Source organism: Jaculus jaculus, chromosome 19 (genome assembly GCF_020740685.1).
Source record: "Jaculus jaculus isolate mJacJac1 chromosome 19, mJacJac1.mat.Y.cur, whole genome shotgun sequence".
In the NCBI taxonomy this organism is placed as follows: domain Eukaryota; kingdom Metazoa; phylum Chordata; class Mammalia; order Rodentia; family Dipodidae; genus Jaculus; species Jaculus jaculus.
In genome coordinates, this window is record NC_059120.1 from 31,803,959 (window position 1) to 31,824,186 (window position 20,228).

The 20,228-nt window shown below is 38.9% G+C and overlaps 2 protein-coding genes across 2 annotated transcripts in view; both read right to left on the bottom strand.

Moving 5' to 3' along the window:
* The window catches only part of Hao2 (hydroxyacid oxidase 2), a 35,810-nt gene extending 27,382 nt beyond the window's left edge, over nt 1-8,428 (bottom strand). The window contains exon 1 of the mRNA XM_004667493.2: nt 8,379-8,428. The gene's annotated coding sequence lies outside the window, so the exon portion shown is untranslated. The remainder of the gene's footprint in view (nt 1-8,378) is intronic.
* LOC123456024 (3 beta-hydroxysteroid dehydrogenase/Delta 5-->4-isomerase type 1-like) overlaps nt 1-8,437 on the bottom strand; it is a 57,965-nt gene extending 49,528 nt beyond the window's left edge. Inside the window, exon 1 of the mRNA XM_045138417.1 lies at nt 8,379-8,437. The gene's annotated coding sequence lies outside the window, so the exon portion shown is untranslated. The remainder of the gene's footprint in view (nt 1-8,378) is intronic.
* Nucleotides 8,438-20,228: the final 11,791 nt, after the last annotated feature.

Genomic DNA, 20,228 nt, shown 5'->3' on the forward strand with positions numbered 1-20,228 from the left:
TAAGCCCAGAGCTCACTGATTAATTTAGCCAGCTTACTTACTCTGTAGATAACACCTCTGTCTCTGCTTCCTGAAAACTGGGATTACAGATACATACCTTCATGCCCAGCATGTGACATGGATTCTGTTCATACAGAATCAGGTCCTCATGCTTGTGTACAAGTATTTTCCTGACTGATCTTTCTTCTCAGCCATTATTCCTTCTTAATGTTTTTGTCTTGTATCTGCTAGTTGCTCAGAATGGGACATTATTTTTTTGCATCTGAAGCATTGAGGCCTAGTGGAAGATTAGATAGTAAATTATTATAATAGATGCTGCTAGAACTGTGTCTCCTACTAGCCTCTGAAAATAAATGTTCTCTTTTTCCAACTATATGGTAAAGAGCAAAATATTTGGTCACACAAATCATATGCTATGTTAAACTTAAAAGAATTTTTGAAGTCTAAAAATATAACTGTACATTTTTCTTTTTGTAACACACATAAAGATTAGTACCTAGTCCATTATTCGTATTAAAGGAACAACACAAAAGTTATAGTTGAAGAGTAAACTTTGTTCTTAAAAGCATTTCCAAATTTTGAGAAGAACTGAGTATGGTATGTTTTAATACGTTTTAGTCTGATCCTTACCAGAGTTGAAACTATCAAAAATTAAAAGGGGATTGCAATTTTTTAAGTCTTTTGTTGTGCTACAATTTTCCTGCGTCTACTTTCCTGTTTCCTCTTAGTTCTTTTGTGCTCTGACTGCCAGATTGGGAATAACAAGGGATACTCTTGTACAAGGACCAAGCGTGAGATATTGTTCTAGGAGTTTTACGCCTTCAAATTCTTTGTTTTTTTTCTCTTTTGGGGGGTAAAAAGGGTAAGGTCTAATTAACAAATCGGTGGCAAAGTTAAAAATTTAAGAGCAAGGATTTTCAGAAGTACTAACTTTGCCTTCTGACCAAGAATTCAACCTTGCTCTTTTCAGTTTATAGCCTGAGCTGAGCCAGTTAAACTATACAAACGAATGTTTTCCTTTGCAAATTTCACTTGATTAATATTGGTATCACTTTAAGAACCCTGGGATGTCAGACTTTATTTTTACATGGAAAATCCTGGGGCCTTTTGGGGGGGGAGTCTCGGGGTGAAAAATCACAGAGACACAAGGTGGGCAGTCTGTCTCTGATGACACACTTAAGGTACATTTCTTTGGTGTTATAGGCTGTATATTTCAAAACCCTCTGACTTGGTCGCTAGGAATTTCTACCAAGTTTCTAAGTAAAAAGTCAAAGATAAGACCAAGGACTGCACTCTATGGCCTAGTTTGAGAGATTAAACTGCTCAAGGTTTAAAATGCTTTAATCATTAAAAGTGGGATGACCCTCTTTCAGCCTCAAGGACAGTGGTGCAAAGGACAAAGGCATCAACATAGCAATGGCCTAGTTATCAGGGAGAGATTACAGCAGAAGGCCATGGCTCTGGCAATAGCTTGACTGCTGACAAAAGGGCAAGGAGCCCACAATTGCAGGCCTGAGACCTTATGTAAGTAGAAATCACAGAGGACAGTGACCCTGGACTGAGGAAGATGAGTCCCAGGTCAGTCTTCAGAAGAATAATGGGAACAGAGTGTTCTGGCTTTGGGTTAGCCTGAGGAAACAAGTGCCACTTATTTATTTATTTATTTATTTATTTATTTATTTATTTATTTATTTATTTAGAGTAAGGGATCAAGTAGCTCCATGCAGCTGTTCTACATATCAATTCAGATGGATGCTGCATGAATTGATTAAGGGTTTCTGTCAGCCTACGATCAGCTCTACCAATTTCCTGGGCCTTCATCCCTTGTGAGTAAAGAACATAGGATAATATCAGGCTATAATGGCTATTATTTTATGCAGTGTGTGTGTGTATGTGTGTGTGTGTGTGTGTGTGTGTGTGTGTGATGTGTGTATTCATGTGTGTAAATGCATGTTCCATGGTGTTCATGTAGAGATCAGAGGACAACTTCTGTTGCTGGTCCTCACCTTCTATCTCAGTTGAAGCAGGGTCTCTTGTTCACTCCTCCATTTTCCAGGCTAGTTGGATGGTGAGTTTTCAATGGATGCTCCTGTCTTCACCTCCCTTGTTGCCCATAGGTATGCAGGGATTACAAGTGGCTGCTACAGCACCTGGCTTTATTTGGTTGCTGGGTATTTGAACTCAGGTACCCATGCTTGCAAATGAAGCGCCACTGTTCTGTCTCTCTATATCCTATTTTTTGCTTTTTGTTAGATAATGATCTCTTTTCTTCAATCTCCCAGCCCTCAACTACTCTTGTTTGCCTTCCCTGTCATGAAACTTTTCCTTCTCACCTGTGAGTATGAGTTACCATGGAAAGTGTGGTATTTTCATTCTTCAGAGCAGCCTCTGTGCTGTTGGCCAGGGAATGGTTCATGACTGTGTTCTACTCTAAGATCCCATACTTAATGGCTTTGGGACATGCTCGTCCTGGAGCCTCTCTGATCAAATGAGGCTACTAGCTACCTAATGCCCTGCTTCTCAGACCACAGTGATCCTAGATCCTGTCTGTCAGCAAAGAAAGACACTTAAAACAACTATACTTTGAAGCTACTGAGAGGGTTCCTAGAGAGGCAAAGAGATATGTCTAAGATCTGCAAAAGGATAAAAATATGAACATAGGTCTCCTGCCTTCACATTCAATGTCTTTCCGAAATAGCATGTGACTATTGCAGTTACCGATGGGGAGCCTGGTAATATAACCAGCATTAACTTGTCTTTACTTGGGAATTAGCTTCTTAGTATAGGCCTAATATTTCTAGAGATTCCTTGCTTCTATGTTGGATTTTGTTGTCCCAACTGCCCTCCCCCTACTTCTGAGTCTGTATCACCAATGTTAGCTAAAGTTCACTTAGAGGCTCCAGGACTAACAATAAACTGGATGCATCATACCAGCAAATCAGTGTTTGTAGCAGCCTAAGGCTGCTTTAGGAAAGATGACTGAAAATTACTAATTATATAATCACAAGCAAGCTGCTTCTTTCTAAATTTTAATTTTCCCACTCAAAAAACTATAGGTTTTTCTATATTTCAGCTTAATACATATCAGACATAAAACCACCACAAATTTAAGGTTGGGCCAAGGTTCTTTAGGTCCTCTTCGGGGCTTCTCATAGATGCATAGACCTTTGATTAGATGAGGTCACCTCAGCATTCTAGTTCAGCAGCTACTCTGGAGCAGTAAAGTACAAAACAAAGAACTGCCCCATTACTTAGGCTTATTTGCTAGTGACAAGTAGCTGGGGTCTCGTAGCCTGTCTTGGCTTCTTCCCAACCTGGAAGTGATTTCTTTTTCAAGCTGTTCTGGCCTTGTGGTGCCACCTTATGACTTCAGTAGGAACTCTTTGATGAGTAATGGTGTTTACAGAGCATCTCTTTTCCTGATATTATACCAACTAACCAAAATCCATCTTGCTACACATGTAGACATCTTCTTTTCTCAATTTCTGCAAAGTATTGACTGAGTTTGTTTGAGAAATCTCTCCCATTCCTTTCCCTAATCTTTTCTATTCCTTTTCCCTTTCCTAAGTACCTCAATCATACTATATTAAATTCATTCTACAAAGTCTCTTTTATCTATATTGGAACTATTAGAAAAATTCAAAATCCCCTGAAAGCACCCTTATAAGCACTTAGGTTACCTTACTTTCCACTGAACTCTTTCACACTCTAACTAGGGTTGCTGTTCTTCATAATCAGCATTCATAAGAAATAAGTTATTTGTTGCACAAGATTCATAGTCTCCAGTTTTGAGTAATGGCTAACAACATGAAAACATAGCTTTCAGATACTTTACATTATAAATGCAATTTTTTTGTGCTACTTTGTGAACCAGGTGGCTATTTTCTATCATGTGGAATCCAATAACTATTTTAATAGTATTCTGTCTATGGGAAAATATGTGCTGAGCTCCAAACAAATGACCTTCGAGTAGAAATTTGAAGGCCATCCATGTAAATTGTGTGCTTTCTTTAATGTATTGGAGATAGTTCAGATAATACTGTGAGACATTGATACAAGGACTGCAATTTTCTGATTCAATTAGATAATTTTATTTCAAAATCAGTCGTGGAGAGAGCATGATGGCTTCTTTATATGAATAAGGATTAAAAAATTCTGACCATTTATTGAGTGCTTAGTGGCATGCAGTGCACCATGTGAGTTGCTTTTGTGTGAAATCCCATCCCCTGTCACCCTCAAACACAAAGACTGTCCTCATTCACAAATGTGTAAAAAGTCAAAATACTTTGTCCAACATCACACATGTAGTACTGTGGTCTCCCATGGCCTGGTTTGTCTGCCACCAATAGTGGTTTATAGTATGACCAAGCACGTTGGATATTAGAAATATTACAATCATGGGCAACTTTTTCTTTCACCAACAAAATCACAACTCTATCAGAAAGAGCAAACCAACCAGAATACTAACTAAATAGCAACAAAAATCCCTTATTTTAGCAGGCCATTAAAAATAACTTGTCAAGCAAAGTATAAGTGATAGTTTTGAAGTGTCATAATAGCTACTTGACTGAAACATGAATTAAGATATTCCCTGGCAAACACACACACACACACACACACACACACACACACACACGCACACACACACAACCAAAAGTACTATAGAGCAGATTGATTCAGTTCACACCTGTAAAACTGACACCTTCTTCCAGCCTCCCAGCTTTGTGTAGTACACATTTGCTAATGAGTCTTCTTAAATCATTATCCACCTTACTGATTGTATTACAATGATGACAAAGTGCCTGTCACCCATGTGGGCATCATTTAGAAAGGTCTTCAAGTATTAATTTTCAGAACACATCACGTTTTGAGTCACTACAATTATTTATCCATTGAACACAGTGATCTCATTGTTGTTTTACACAATGAGTCAATCTTCAGACATATAGCATCACTGTTATTTTTGGTGACATTTTTATGTATTTGTATTGACAGTTCTAATACAGAAACACACTATATAATTTAATCACAATCTCTTCCCATTACCTTATTTAGTTCATCTCCCCCACATCCATACCCTAGAACCACATTTAACTTTCCACATTTCTATTTCTATGTCTTGTATTATGGGGTCTCATGTTTTGTTTTGTTTTCCCCTCCTACATTATCTGTGGTAAAACTTTTAAAAAATTGTAGAACTTCTAAAGGTCCCAGGATTACGTTTATGGGATTTTTATTAGTTTCAATATAAATAAAGTCAGATGAATCTAAAAAAATAATAACTTGTATATTTAAATCTGTCTTAATAGCCTACAAAATTTTCTTCCATACATTATGCCATTTGATGATCACAATAGTGGAATGAAGTATAAGTCAAGAGCCTCATTTTATAAATGAAAAAATTAAAACTTAGAGAATGCAAGTGCGCATGAGAGGAATGGCAAAGTCTAGCTTGGAACCCCTCTGATTTGTTCCTGAGGTACCAACCAGCATGGAGCTGTATGTAGAAAAGGCATGGAATGTGTTCTATAGCATAAAGTGACCTTGGCCATTTCTCATTAACTTTAGGTCACTGGGAAAAGGATCCAATGTGACACTGAAATCACTGCCCCTGCCTCCTTATTTGCTCAGGGTAGAATGTGCAAATAGACAACAGAAATTACACAAGATTTCCAGCAAGCCCTGAACTCTTCTTTTCACCACATGTTGAGAGTTCAAAATACAGAATGTTCTAAACTCTGACACTGAGTGTCAACATGATGCCACAAGTGTAAATTCCATACTTACGTCACATAACAGTTGTGAAACACACAGGTACTAAAAATATGCACAAAACACTGCACAGATTTACCTTTAGGTTAGATATAAGGTGCATATGCAGCATAAATGTATAACATATATATGAGGCATAAAGGAATTTTATTTTCAGATTTAGAATTTGACCTCAAGATATTTCATTATATTTATGAAAATATTACAAAACCAAAAAATTCAGATATTGTTTCTTATGGTTTTAAGAATTTTGGATAAGGGCTACTTAGCCTGTTTGAACTTCAGGTCTTATAGGTATAGCTAGATCTAGCAGAGTCACTTATTGGGTGATAGCAGGATAATGAGGTGGACAAAATGGAGATGAATTATGGGCTTTATTCTTACCTGTAGAGTTATACCAGCTCATTTGAAGCTATTACATTTTGCTAGGGCAGTAGTCCTTGAAGTAGTGATGGTTGAGGAACTAGTAGAGTCAACGGAGTCTACTATAAGTTTTGTGACTTGCTAAACATGAGCTCAAATCTCAGCTTTTTGATCTTTATCATGGTTCCACAGAAAAGTATTATAGTACCTAACCTCTAGGATTCCAGTTGAGAACTAAGCCTTTAGACATGTCATTTCTAGAATAGTGATTTACATAGAATATATTATCAATAAATTGCAAATCTGCTTTTCCTGCCGTTGATAGGTGCATTTTCATCTGAGGCTCTAGAAGTTGAAACAGCTTCAAGATTTGAATGATTCTGAGAAGAGAATTTAAATCCTACTTTAGATTTGCCAATTACTTTATCCAACAAGGTTCATTCAAAGAATATCATCAAAAGAAAATACAGTCGTAAAGCAGAAAGGATGCTAAGTTGATGGGGAGCACAAGGAGGCAGGTAGTGAAGGAAAGAGGTAGGATGGGAAACAAATTATTTGAAAACACCATAATGAAACCCAATTTTTGTATGCTAATAAATAAATTAGAAAAGAATGGAGCTGGAGAGACAGCTTAGTGGTTAAGGCACTTGCCTGCAAAGCCAAAGAACCCAGGTTTGATTCCCTAGGACCCACATAAGCCAGATGCACAAGGTTGAGCATGTGTCTGGAGTTAGTTTGCAATGGCTGGAGGCCCTGGAGTGCCCATTCTCTCTTCCCTCTCTCTCTCTCCCTCTCTCTCTACCTCTCCCTCTCTCTCTCTTAAATAAATAAATAAAAATGAAATACTTAAAAAAGAAAAAAAATAGAAAAGAATGCCTCCACAAGGGTAGCTGTGGCATGCATTACTGCCCCCAGGCTCCCTGTTGCTTCAAAATAGGGTTATATTTGGCCAAAGTTAGTTTTGGCTAGTGAGTTGGATATGGGAGGGACATGCTATTTCTTAAGCAAGACTTAGGACATCCTTTTCACCTGTTACAGTAAACCCATAGGTCATGCCTTCCAAAAGGCACAGGTATATGATAAAGGCAACTTGGGTCTCCAAATTACCATTTGGAAAGGAGAAATCCAGGACATTACTGATTTTATATGGGAAAATATGTATGTGTATGCATATATTTGTATGTTAACTAACTTATGTTTCTGGGCATATATTTACAATAAGCATAGCCTAGTTTAATTAATATATTTAGTAACTGTATTAAATACTAGAGATTATGCCAAAAACTTATGTCTTTCCAGTTTCTGCTCTCAAGAAGGTTGCAGTCAAAGTTTAAGACAGGTTCATTTTGTCATTCTCTGTATAATTTAGAAGACAACAGGAGTACTTTCTGGGGAAAGTTATCTGGGAATTTGGGAAAGTTTGTCATTGCCTCTCAAAGGAGACCTCACCAATGATATCCAGTTTTAATGATATAAGCTACAATTCTCATCTAACTATAAAATTAAGGCATCAATGTTTATCTCAGGGCTCCCATGAAGACCAAAGGATTCTGTAACATGCAGAACAGCAGAGTGGTTCACAGTAAAGGCTGTGTATCCTGGGAGGAGACCATTAAAGCCATCCTTCTTTGATCTTGTTTTCAGATTGATCTATCCAGTTCAACTGCTGTCTTATCTGTAGACAGTAATAATATTGTAATAATACCACCATGTGTTGGCTATTATCTCCCAAACTGATCTTTAGATTGGCTTTGACATGATCACAAATTTTCATTAAAGGGAATTTGTACCTGGTTTCAAACAAGCAAATATTTCTGAAAAAATCTGCACCAACCCAATTGTTTGGGCAATATTAATTTCTTTGCTCTCCAGAAGCAATACTCCTGCCATTGCTTTCCTCTCCTTGAGTTTAGTGGCACAAATCATAAACATATTCCTAAGGGAATGCCTTTTGAATTTTCAGAGTCCATTTCCCTCCTAAGGGCACATATATAGTCTACCATGTGGTTTTAGACTTAACTTTACTATGCTGAACCTTCTTTACTATATTCCATTTGGTACCAAAGTTTTCTGTGCTGATGTCTTAACATCTCCTCCTACTTCCATGTGACCTCCTTTGCTATGACTCTCACCTTGCAAACCATAGTCATCTTCGAAATGCCTCACATATGTAGTCCCCTAGCTGCTATTTCATGTCCTCCTCCAGTCAGTCCCAAGCACAAGGTAGGCACCCAGCAACAAACCTGATTCAAAGATCTTCCAGTACTCAGGAATTGTGGTGCCTAGAGGACTCCCTGCAGGATGTGATATGAAACAGGATGTCTGCCAACAATGCATAAGTAAAGGGTGTTTATAGGTAAACATTAACTTTTTAGTTAGCACAGTTACCAGGTAAGTATTAAGTAACTAGAAGCAGTCAGCATGGGCATTGACCTGACTTGTTTTGCAAGCCCCTCCCCCCTCTACCCCAAAAGAAGTCCTTTACAAGATTTTATAAGAATTCTGAAGTTTAAGATTAAAACTTTGGGAAGGTAGTTGCTTTTTCTTCACATTAAAACCTCATGTCTCAACTAGTCATCAAGAGTGTTAGAAGGAAGGGAACAATTTTAAGTAGAGAGTTTCAAAACCCCAGCATTAGAAAAAGAATGGCCTGTCTCTAAGGTAGAGAGAGGATGAGAACAGCAGACACAGCCTGAGATTCTTGGCTGGACAGTAGTGAGGACCTAGGACAGGACAATCTATGTGTAGCCATCCATACTGGACCAGACAGTCAGATTAATGTGGAGAACTGTTAATATTTTTGAGTGATGACATAATTACTATGTAGGGTGAAGACTGGGAATTGCAAACAAAAAAGTATACAGAGAAAACAGAAGTTAGGCTGGAGAGATAACTCAACCATTAAAGGCACTTGGTTTCAAAGCCTGACAGCCTGGGTTCAATTCCTAGAGTACCCATGTAAATCCAGATGAACAAAGCAACACGTGTGTCTGCAGTTTATATGCAGTGGCAGGAGGCCCTAGCCACCAATTCTCCCCCCCCCCCCTCTCTCTCTCTCTCTCTCCTCCTGTTTACCTCTCAGAAAGAAGAAAAGATTTAAAAAAGTAGATTGATTCCTTTAGTTCAGTGGAGCTCATTGACAGTAACATTCATTTTTCATTGTACAGTGTCATTAACACAACTAACATTTATTAAATGCTTACAATATCCCAGACATGTGACATGCATTATTTTATTTGATTCAACAAACATATGATTAGATTTTGCTTAACCAGGTTTTTTTCTCAGAATAGTAACTGAGGTTAATTAACTACCAAAAGCCATTCAACATTTTGATGGTTAATCTTGATTGTCAATTTAAAATTTAGTTGCCTAGAAGACAGTCTTCAGAGTGTCTATGAGGGAATTTCCATGGCAATTTAACTGAGGTAGGAGTATCCAACCTGAAGGCAGGAACACCATCCTACTATCCCTAGGCCTGGGTTCCTAGACTGAATAAAAAGGAGAAAGCAAGACGAGTGTAGCCAGACAGGCATGGTGTATTTGTAATACTAGTACTCAGGGGCTATGGTAGGAAGAGTACCACGAGTCCAAGGACAGGTCTGTAGAGTGAAATCCCACCATCAAAGCCAAATAAAGGAAAAACAAAGTAGTAGTAATAATAATAATAATAATAATAATAATAACAATAATAATAAGTAGAAAGTGAGTAGTTCATCATTTCTGACTGTGGACATAATGTGACCAACCAAATTATGCTATTGTCATGATATATTGTATTCCCTTTAAAACAGTGAGCCAAAATAAACTCTTTTTAAGTTGTGTTTGTTGGGTATTTTGCCACAGGAAAGTAGCTAATACACAGTAATAAGCAAAACTAGGATTTTAACCTAACCTGTATCCACCATACAGTGGTCATAGAAACTGGGCTAATCTGATGACCATAGCAATGGGACTGTTCTCTTTTGTAGAATCTGCAGTTTAAATAAAAAATAAAACTTTTCTGTTGATTTTTGTTTTGTTTTGTTTTTGAGGTAGGGTTTTACTCTAGTCCAGGCTGGCCTGGAATTCTGCTGATTTTTTTATACCTTTCCCATTCAATGCTCACTCTGTAATGTTTGGAGGGTAATTGCTACTATTATCTGACCAATAGATGGCAATATTATCTCAAAAATGTTATCACTGTAGGTCACTCAGTCTGGAAATTCCTGTTCCATAATAGTTTTCAAAGACTGTGATCAGACTCCAGGACCAGACTGTCCCATGATCAGCTCTCATTTTACCCCAGCTACATAGAATCTCATGAATCACACCTTCCATAAAATCTCAGGCCACATCTCTTGGTTCCAGAGAGCAGTTGGTGAGAACATGATGATTAAGCTCTAATTTGTAGTCACTAAGCTATACAAGTTACTTAATTTCTCTGTGCCTCACTTCCCCACAATACCTCTTATACTGCAATGGGAAATAACTAAATTAATAAATCTAAGTTTTAGTGGTAGAGAAGTGGAAGTTCTCATAGGTGATTATCAAGCTTGAACTTTTTGTATCCAATCATTGCACTGAGCTAAGCAACATTCTCTCTTCAAAAGTGACACATTTTATTTTGGCATTCAGTGTTTCAGGTCAAGTGAATTAATCTCAGAGGCTGACTATAAAGTCATGGGCAGAAGCAGTTGAGGTGGCAGCAACTCTTAAAGTCTAGAGAATAGATTCATGAGTGAGACAATTTGATCTTAGACCCATCTGGATTCTACAGAGGAGCACCAATAGGCTTTGAGACCACTCAGAATGAGGCTGTGAAGAGGCTTGGTTTTATACAGGTGGCCATGTATTGAGCAAAATGTCTGATTAGTGTGGATTCAAATAAAAGGCAGGTCATCTTGAGTAGTCATGATTCCACCTGAAAAGAGGCAGTAACTACTTTGCAGGCAAATGCAGTTCCATAGAGAGAAGGATCTACCACAATATAGGAATTAGAGGGTATCCTGGCCCTCCTGTTCCCTTCTCTTCTGCTCCATGATATGTCTTACTTGAAAGAGCTCTGGATCCCTGAACTTTAGGGTATGTGCTTAAGACCATCAGGCTTAAAGTATTACCTAAAACTTTAGAGTTAGTTAGGTTAATATTACCCTCAGGTTGTTTAAATCAATCATGAACAGAGCTCAGTGAATTCACAAAAGTTTGCATATTTCTTATGCCACTGAGCTCAGTATGAGAAGTGAGTCCTTAGTAGTATCCTAGTGGTATCTACACTGTGGGTGGATATAGTTAAGTTAGTGGCAAGGGTGAATGAGTAGAAGGCTTAAAGAGAGACTGTTAGGGAGTGTGGATAACAGTCAATGACTCTTGTTATGGATTTTACTACTTGTCTTTGTTATATAAAGTCAAGAGTGTCCCTCTACCTGCTGGGTTTGTTATGTAAGTCATAGCAAACTGGAAGTAAGTAGACCTGAAAGTGACTTAGGTAAGAGCTTGATTTGAACCTTTCCCAAATCATGGAGCATGTCAGGTGCCTGGTACTGAATAGGAGATCAAGATACTGGTCATGCATGGTGACATTCATCTCAAAAGCTTGTTAGTATAAAAAAACATTGGTATCTTAGAGATAGTTTCTCTGGTGAAGGGTAGAAACACATGAATGTGTGTCTACAGAGGTTCTGTTGTATTCACTTCACATTAACATATCTGATGAACTTCAAACTTACCTTAAAAATATTTGAAAGTGGGTTGTGTAAGGTTCAGGAGTGACCAAGACCACAGAGACCATTCTGAAGCAAAGATGGAAGGAAGTCTGCCCAAGAGGACAACTGGGAGTTTCCTCTGAGACATGAGCACCAGATGTAAAGTTTGGGAGTGATCAAGACCATGGAGACCATGCTGAGGCAAAGATGGAAGTTTTTATTCAGGAAAACAGAAGCTGCTAGGACTGACTCTCAAGAGTATAGCACAGTCAACTTTGAGTGGGCTATATAGAGCTCTTCAGATGGGGGAAGGTGGGGAAGGAGAAAGAACTCCTTTGTTCTTTACATTAGCCATTTCAAATAGCTAGGGTGTGAGACCAGAACAGTGATCAGGTGGGTGATAAGGGGGCAGGAAACCTAGACCTGGGGCATTGTTAGGCAAGGAAGTGATAATGGCTGAATGGGTTTCTTGAGGAATGTGGATGACCCACTTCCTTGTGTCTGTCACCATCCTATTGTCTTTTGTGACTTGATTTTGTCCTGACCTAACAGTTTGGAGAGATTGCTTAGTGGTTAAGGTGCTTGCCTGCAAAGCCTTAGGACACAGGTTTGATTCCCTAGTATGAATATAAGCCTGATGGCACAAGGTGGCACATGTGTCTGACATTTTATTGCAATGGCTAGAGACCCTGGTGCACCCATATTTTCTCTCTGTCTCTGTCTCTCTGTCTGTCTCTCTCTCTCTCTCTCTACATACACACACACACACACACACACACACACACACAGTAACCAGATCAGAATCCTACGAAGACAAAGATTATGCTCTCGGGGGCGCATGATTCTAGAGTTCGTTTGCAGAGGCTGGAAGCCCTGGCGCACCCATTCTCTCTCTCTCCCTCTATCTGTCTTTCTCTCTGTGTCTGTTGCTCTCAAATAAATAAATAAAAAATTAAAAAAAAAAAAAAGATTATGCTCTCTAGTGTCAAGCTCTCACTAGTCTTTGGCTAAAAGAGGGGTTACATGCATCAAATTTTCCCTAAATTAATAACATTTATCCCATTTAAATTATGATGACTTCACTCTCCATTGGAGAATCTGTTACTTTTCAGAAGGTGATAAACTGCTTCTTACACTTCACCAAGCCACAAGGAATTAGGGAGATGAACATGAGTGCTGATTCCATGTTGAACCTGATAATGAGCACCAGGTGAAGGAGACAGACTCTGAGGATACTCAACATTTACAAAGCAGAGATGCAGAGGCTCCTAAGAGCTCATCACTGAAGTAGACTTAAAACTCACCCACCATGGCTCAGAGAATTTTGTGGAAGAGCAGATGTAAAGATTGTAAAGGCCACAGGTTAAGACATCATGCTCAGAAGCATTCCTTCACACACACACCCCAAAATAACTGACTACTGTTCCTACAACGCATAACCCACAACCCAACAGGGAATACTTGCAACACCACTGATAAATGTCTCCAGTGGGTTGGGGACAGGGATGAGGGGAAAGAGGGTTCCAACACTACACATCCATACAAAATATGTTGTTAACAACAACAACAATAATAACAACAACAACAACAAAAAGAAAAAAGAATGATGTTGAACTGAGCATGCTTAGGAATTTGCCCACTTCTACATGTGATGCTGTATTGTATATGAATTTGACCAATAAAACCCTTTGTTTTTTAATCACCTCCACTTCTGTCCTTATTTTCTGCAAGTAATACACCTTTCCTAATATTTTAAAAAATCTCTTGGTGTGGTTATTAGCTTTGCACTCACCAAGAAGTGAACCTATTGTATTTTGGCTTCCATGTTGTATTTATAAGAAATTTACTATGACCAATTAAGTGTTTTCAGGATTTATTATTTATTAAATAATGAGGTAAAAATTTTAATTATCACCATTTTATATGTAAGACAATTGAGATACACAATGAAAAGTAAGTTGTTTAAGATCATTTCACTAATAAACAGCAAAGTAGGGAGAAAAATTAAGGTGAAGATGGTAGCCTCCTAACTACACTTAGGCTCCCAGGGTAATAGGTATCTGGCAAGATCTGTGGGGCTCCATCTTGGAACAGACACTGGAAGACACTCTCAGGTAGCTTACCAGACCCCCAGGTTCCCTCGACTACTGATTCCCCAACCAGGTTTGCCACCAAGCCTGTATGCCTCCTTGTCTTCCTCCTACTGCTGCTTCTATCTGAGGTCCATGCACACTCCTTTCTCCCACAATTCTCCTTCAGGCCCTGCCAACAAAGCCCATGGTCCACTTGTTTTCCCCTGTCTCCACCACTCTCAAAGGCTACCACAATGCACCCACAGACCTCCCTGTCTCACCTCCTTAGTGGGCTGCACACTGCCTTGCTGCTCTTGCAGGCAGACCCTCCACACCCTGTGCTGCCTATAGGCACTTTGTGTGCATCCCTTGGCCATTGCCCCTGTTTGCTACACACCAGAAAACTCCATGATTTTGCCTGAGATGTATAACCCAATGACCTTGATCATCTCTTCAATGCCCCCACCTCACTCCTAGTAACTACTTGGGGCATCACCTCAGGCCCAGAAGGGAAACAACACAGGAATATCAGGTAATTACCTACCTGGGGAACCAGTGAGTCCTCCATAATCTGCTCATCTGGGTACACTAAGGGATCAAGGACAAGTGCTATGGTCCCTGAGCCATAGACATGACATAGTTAAGACCAGGTTAAAGGGAACCCAGACTTCCAATTTCATCTTTGGTAGTAAGCACCAGGCCAGAGATGCTGGTACACTTATTCCCTCAACACACTGCACATCCAAAACTATGAGGCCATTACAACCCTATTCTATTCAAACATAAAATGGAACACTAACTCAAGACACTACAAGGGAAAACTCTTGCTTTCTCTTTAATTAAATAATACTCCCACACTGACATGAAGAGTCTGCAATGCAAAAGAAACAACACCAAACAACAAACTGAAGGATCTCCAACAAGGTTGCCTGGTCCAACAATGGAAGTCTCCAAGGAAAATGTAGGGGAAGCAACAGGAATAGAAGCCCAAAATGAAAATACATAATCCCGACCAAGCAAATTGAAAAACTGGTAGCAAATCAACAAAAAAACCAACAATCACATAAATGAAAACTATGCAGCTATCTTCAGTAGGCCTAGCATAATATAAAAAAACCAGAGAGACCTCTAAAGAGAGATAAATGAACTAAGGGTCTCAATAACCAGCTGGTTAAGCTTTATGAAGACATAAGTAAATGCAAGAATGAATTCCAAGAAGCATTAAGAAAATCAAAACATGACTTGAAATTGGTACTCAACAAAGGGATGGGTACTATACAGAAAAGGGAACAGAAGATACAAACCTAGTGAAACCTCTCTAGAAACCCCCAAGAACAGAGTTAATCATGTGGAGGACAGAATCTCAGAACTGGAAGACAAGACAGAAGAAACAGCTTAGAAGTCTAAAAATTTTGATAAATTCAAAACATCTTGTGACCAGAACATGAAGTAAGTGTGGGATACCCTAAATTGTCTTAACATTTGTATCACGGGTATTCCAGAGGGGAAGAAATACAAACCAAGGGTATGAAGAACTTACTCAACAAAATTATTGAAGAAAACTTTCTCACCCTTTCAAAAGAGAGTCCCATTCAGATACAAAAAGCTAACAGAATTCTAAACAGACTTAACCAAAGAAGAAAATCTCCAGGCACATCATAGTTAAAACTCTAAGCAATGAAAACAAAGAGAGAGAGAGAGAGAGAGGAGAGAGAGAAAACTAAATGTAGTAAGAGAGAAACAACTCATCACATACAAAGGAAATTCCATTATAGTTACCTAAGATTATGCAACTGAAACACTGAAAGACAGAAGGGCCTGGAAAGGAACACTTCAAAGTCTAAAATACGATGGCCTGCAACCTAAACTACCATGTCCAGTAAAAGTATCTGTCACAATAAATGGTGAATGGAAAATTTTCCATGATAAATGACAGGTCTGTGATTATATGAACACAAAGTCAAACCTACAGAGAATACTTCAGGGAATTCTCCACACAGAAGAATTAAGCAACCAATATCAAGAGCAAGAAGTAGATCACAATAACCAAAACTAGAGCAGACTCAAAATAGCATAACGTCCAAGAAAATACCAAACTCCATAAAACACCCCAACATGGCAGAGATTAAATCAAACCTCAGTTATAACCTTAAATTTTAATGGCCTTAACTCACCCATTAAAAGATACTAGTTAACAGGGTAAATAAAAATATGAACCCTTTAATTTGCTATCTTCAAGAAACCCACCTCACCACTAAAGACAGAGACTTCCTCAGGGTGAAAGGATGAAAAATTATATTTCAAGCAAATGGAAATAAGAAACAAGCTGGGTGTGGTGGCACACACCTTTAAACCCAGCACTTGGGAAGCAGAGATAGGAGGATTGCTGTGAGTTTGAGGCCACCCTAAGCCTACATAGTGAATTCCAGGTCAGCTTGAGCTAGAGTGAGACCTCACCTGGAAAACAAAAACAAAAACAAAACAAAACAAAAAAGTAATCAAAGAGGAAAAACAAGGCCATTTCTTTTTTTAATTTTTAATTTTTATTTTTTATATTCAAACATTTTATTCATTAAGTAAACTTTTTAAAAATTTGTGAACAAATTATCAAATTATGTTTTTAAGAACATTTTGCCAAATACATACTCTAGAATATATCTGACTTTATTTATCTTGAAATAATACATTAAAAAAACAAAACAAACACATTTAACACTGACAAATCTAGCAGAATATTGCTGATGGCCAGAAAGAAATGACATTGATTGTTGAATGTAATATGAGCGAAGGGAAGAGGAAGAAATTATGTATTGAACCTACATTGAAATTTATCTGTTGTATATCCTTCTTTAATGAATTTGTTTAAGGTGAACAACTTGGCCAACTGGCAGTTTCTCCATTTTTTTAAATTAAGAACATAGTTTGTATGGTTACATCATATGTTGGTGCCATCTTTTCTCTCCTCTATGACCCTGTTCCATAGGGGGCCCTCCTCAGTGGGGTTGCTAGGTGGGTGATACATTGTGGGAGCAGCAGTTAATTATTGAGAGGAGGCAATGCCTCTGGGCATGACATCTGAGGTGGCTTGAATAGATGGCCCCCAATATATTCAGTTTTTTATTTGTTTGTAGTTTGTATCTGCAGCCACCTGGCTGGAGGCAGTGTCACTGGGTGGATCTTGAGGTGTGGTGATGGGATTCAGATTTCAATCTAAAGATATGCAAAGTGTGCCTAGCTGGAGTCCTTGAAGTGTGCTATGCTGTGTGGCTTTTGGCTTGTGATTCTCTCTCACTCTCCCTGCTTGGACCTGTGAAGGAAGGCCAGCTTCTTCTGCCATTATGGAACTTCCCCTGGATCTGTAAGCTACAATAAATATCCCTTCCTCCATAACTGTGCCTGGTCTGGAAGTTCATCTCAGTGAACCTGAAGCTGTCTGCTACAACATCCCAACCTGTGGCTTTTACAATATTTCTACCCCCTCTTCCACAAAATTCCCTGAGCCTTGATGAGTGTGATTTAAGTCTACTACAGTGATGAGCTCTTAGGAGCCTCTGGATTTCTGCTTTGGTAAGTGTTGAATATCCTCAGAGTCTGTCTCCTTCACCCTGGCACAGATTGTCAGGCTCATCATGAAAGCAGTACTCCTGCTCATTTCCCCACATCTGTGGTTTTGTCTGGGCCTTTACTGTGATCAAGGGGTCATTTATCTCCTCAGATCTCACTACCTTCTGAAAAAGAAAAACAGGTTCTCCAACAAAGAGTGAAGTCTGCATAGGTTAAATTGGTTAAGTATTATTAATATAGGGAGAGTTTGATGGTTGTAGCCCCTCTTTTATTCAAAGACTAGTGGGAGCTTGTCACTGGAAAGCATAATCTTTGTCTCTGTAGGATGAAGACCAGGTTTTCAGTTTCACATATGGGTTCCTTTTCACTGAGTGGCACTCTTCTTCATCTCCCCAATTCCTCTGTGGTTTCAGCTAGGCCTTGGCTGAAGTGCCAGGGATGGTTTATTTTGCTTGGATCTTGCCTTCTGTGGAAAAAAAAAAAAAAAAACCACTCTCCAATGAAAACCTCCCAATAGTCTTTGCCTAAAAGAGGAGTTATATCCATCAAATTCACCCTAACTTAATAATGCTTATTTCATTCAACCTCTGCTGACTTCACTCTCAATTGGAGAGATGAGCAAGAGTTCTGCTTCCATGATGAGCCTGACAATAAGTGCCAGGGTGAAGGAAACAAACTGAGGATACTCAACATATACCATATCATAGATCCAGAGGCTCCTAAAAGCTCCTAACTGAAGTAGATTTAAAATACACCCACAAAGGCTCAGGGAATTTCATGGAAGAGGGGGCAGAAAGATTGTAAGAGCCATAGATTGGGACATCTTACCCAGAGGCATACCCCCCCCACCTCAATATCTGACTGCTGCTCTCACAACACATAATCCACAATGTCATGGGGAATACTAGCAACCCAACTGAAGAGGGCCTCCAGAGGAATCAGGGGCAGGATCAATGGAAAGGATGATACCAATACATGATGTGTCCATACTAAGTATTTCTGCAACAAAAAATGAATATATAGCAATGTAAGAATGCCAAATTCAGGTCATATGGCTCTAGAGCCCATACTCTACTATTACATGTTCAGTTAATACCACAGGCAAGAGACCACAGCAGAGAAAGATTCCTTCTGGTTGTGGAGATGACTAAATGTTTCAATGTCAATTTCACATAAATTGATATTTGTTGCTCCCAAACCTAGTCCTTTGTTCTGCAAAGTCTTGTTTTTTTTTTTTTCTCAGGTTATGCTGAGAGTATTCAACAATACCTCAAACCCACTGAACCAAGAGCCTTTCAGAAATAAGAGACCAGTAAGTGAACTGGTAAGGAACCCTAAGAGAACACTCATGTCTTCAGGATAATTTTAGAACTTTACTAGATGACTTTTGCCTCCACTTAAACCAAAGCACCTTGTCTTCATATCTCTGCCTTGTACCTACTCTTCCTTTGTCCTCCTACCCATAGTAGGAGTCAGCTTATGTGTCTTTCTGTCTGGGAAACTTTCCTCAGGGCTGCAGTCAGAGTTGGTGCCCCCATCCCAAGTCTTGTGAAACTTGTACCATATTCTACATAGTCCATCACAACTGTCACAGAGTCATATGGGCTTATGGAGATTTGGAGTTCCTTGAGGTCAAAAACCATGTTTGTTCATTCTTTAGCTCCACTGCCCAGTTGAATATGTCACCTAGTAGTACGTGATGATTGTTTTGTGTGGAATTAGGGAATTATATTGAAAGTGAATTCTCAAACAGAAAAGCAGGAATGGAATGGTCAGCTTCATCATTCACATTTATACCTAGCTTCTTTCCCTTCTCTCCTGTTTAGCATGGTCCCATAGAAAGTTATGGTCAATTTAATGCAAAACTAGTTCTGGTAAATCATCTAACCACTAAGCCATTTTCCCAGACCAGTTCTGATGAATCAGTTTCAAGGAGAGTGTGTCAGTTACCTCTGTGTCACTACGACCAAAACAGATGAGTGAAACACCTTGCAGGAGGAACTATTAATGCTGTCTCATAGTTTCAGAGTTTCAGTGCATAATAATGAGGAAGTCATGGTGATGAGAACCTATCATGCAGATTGTTTAGATCTAGGAGGGCTAGAAGATAGAGTGTGTGACAAGTACCAGGGGCCTTCCATAGTACTACTTCTATCAGCTATGTCCCGCCTCCTAAAGATTCCCCAGCCTTTAACATAGTGTCATCAGCTAGGGTTAGGGGTATTTCTAAACATGAGTATATGGGAGATATTTTAGAAATTCTAACAGAGTGGTCACTTTATTAAGCCCCTAGAGTTTATTAGGGCCCCCAACCCCTTGCTTTTACATAATATCATTGACTCCTAGAGTTAGACTATGGTTCTGAGGGCTAAGTAAGCTTCTCTGGGTCTCAGTAGGCTTATAAAATATGCCATACTACTTGGGTACATGGAGCCCTCACAGGCTCTGAAAATTGTACTTGTAACCCTAGACAAACTGAATGTGGAAATTTTCCCCAAAAAGTCTCTGTGTGTGCTCAGAGTTTGACTCCTGAATTTGAGATATCTTTATGTGTATTCCAGAGAGTTCTTCCTTGTATTCTGTAACAGGCTGTAACCATCAGTTATTCCATCTTGCTGTATTTCTGTTCCTTTTCCATGGTCTTTATCATGCAGAATGATAATGTTTGTTATTCTGAGCTAATTCCAGAAACCTGAAGTTTGCTATAAAACTAACCTGATAGTGAAAATTTTTGCTCACAAAAGAAGCACCAACACAATGAGGAAATTTATCC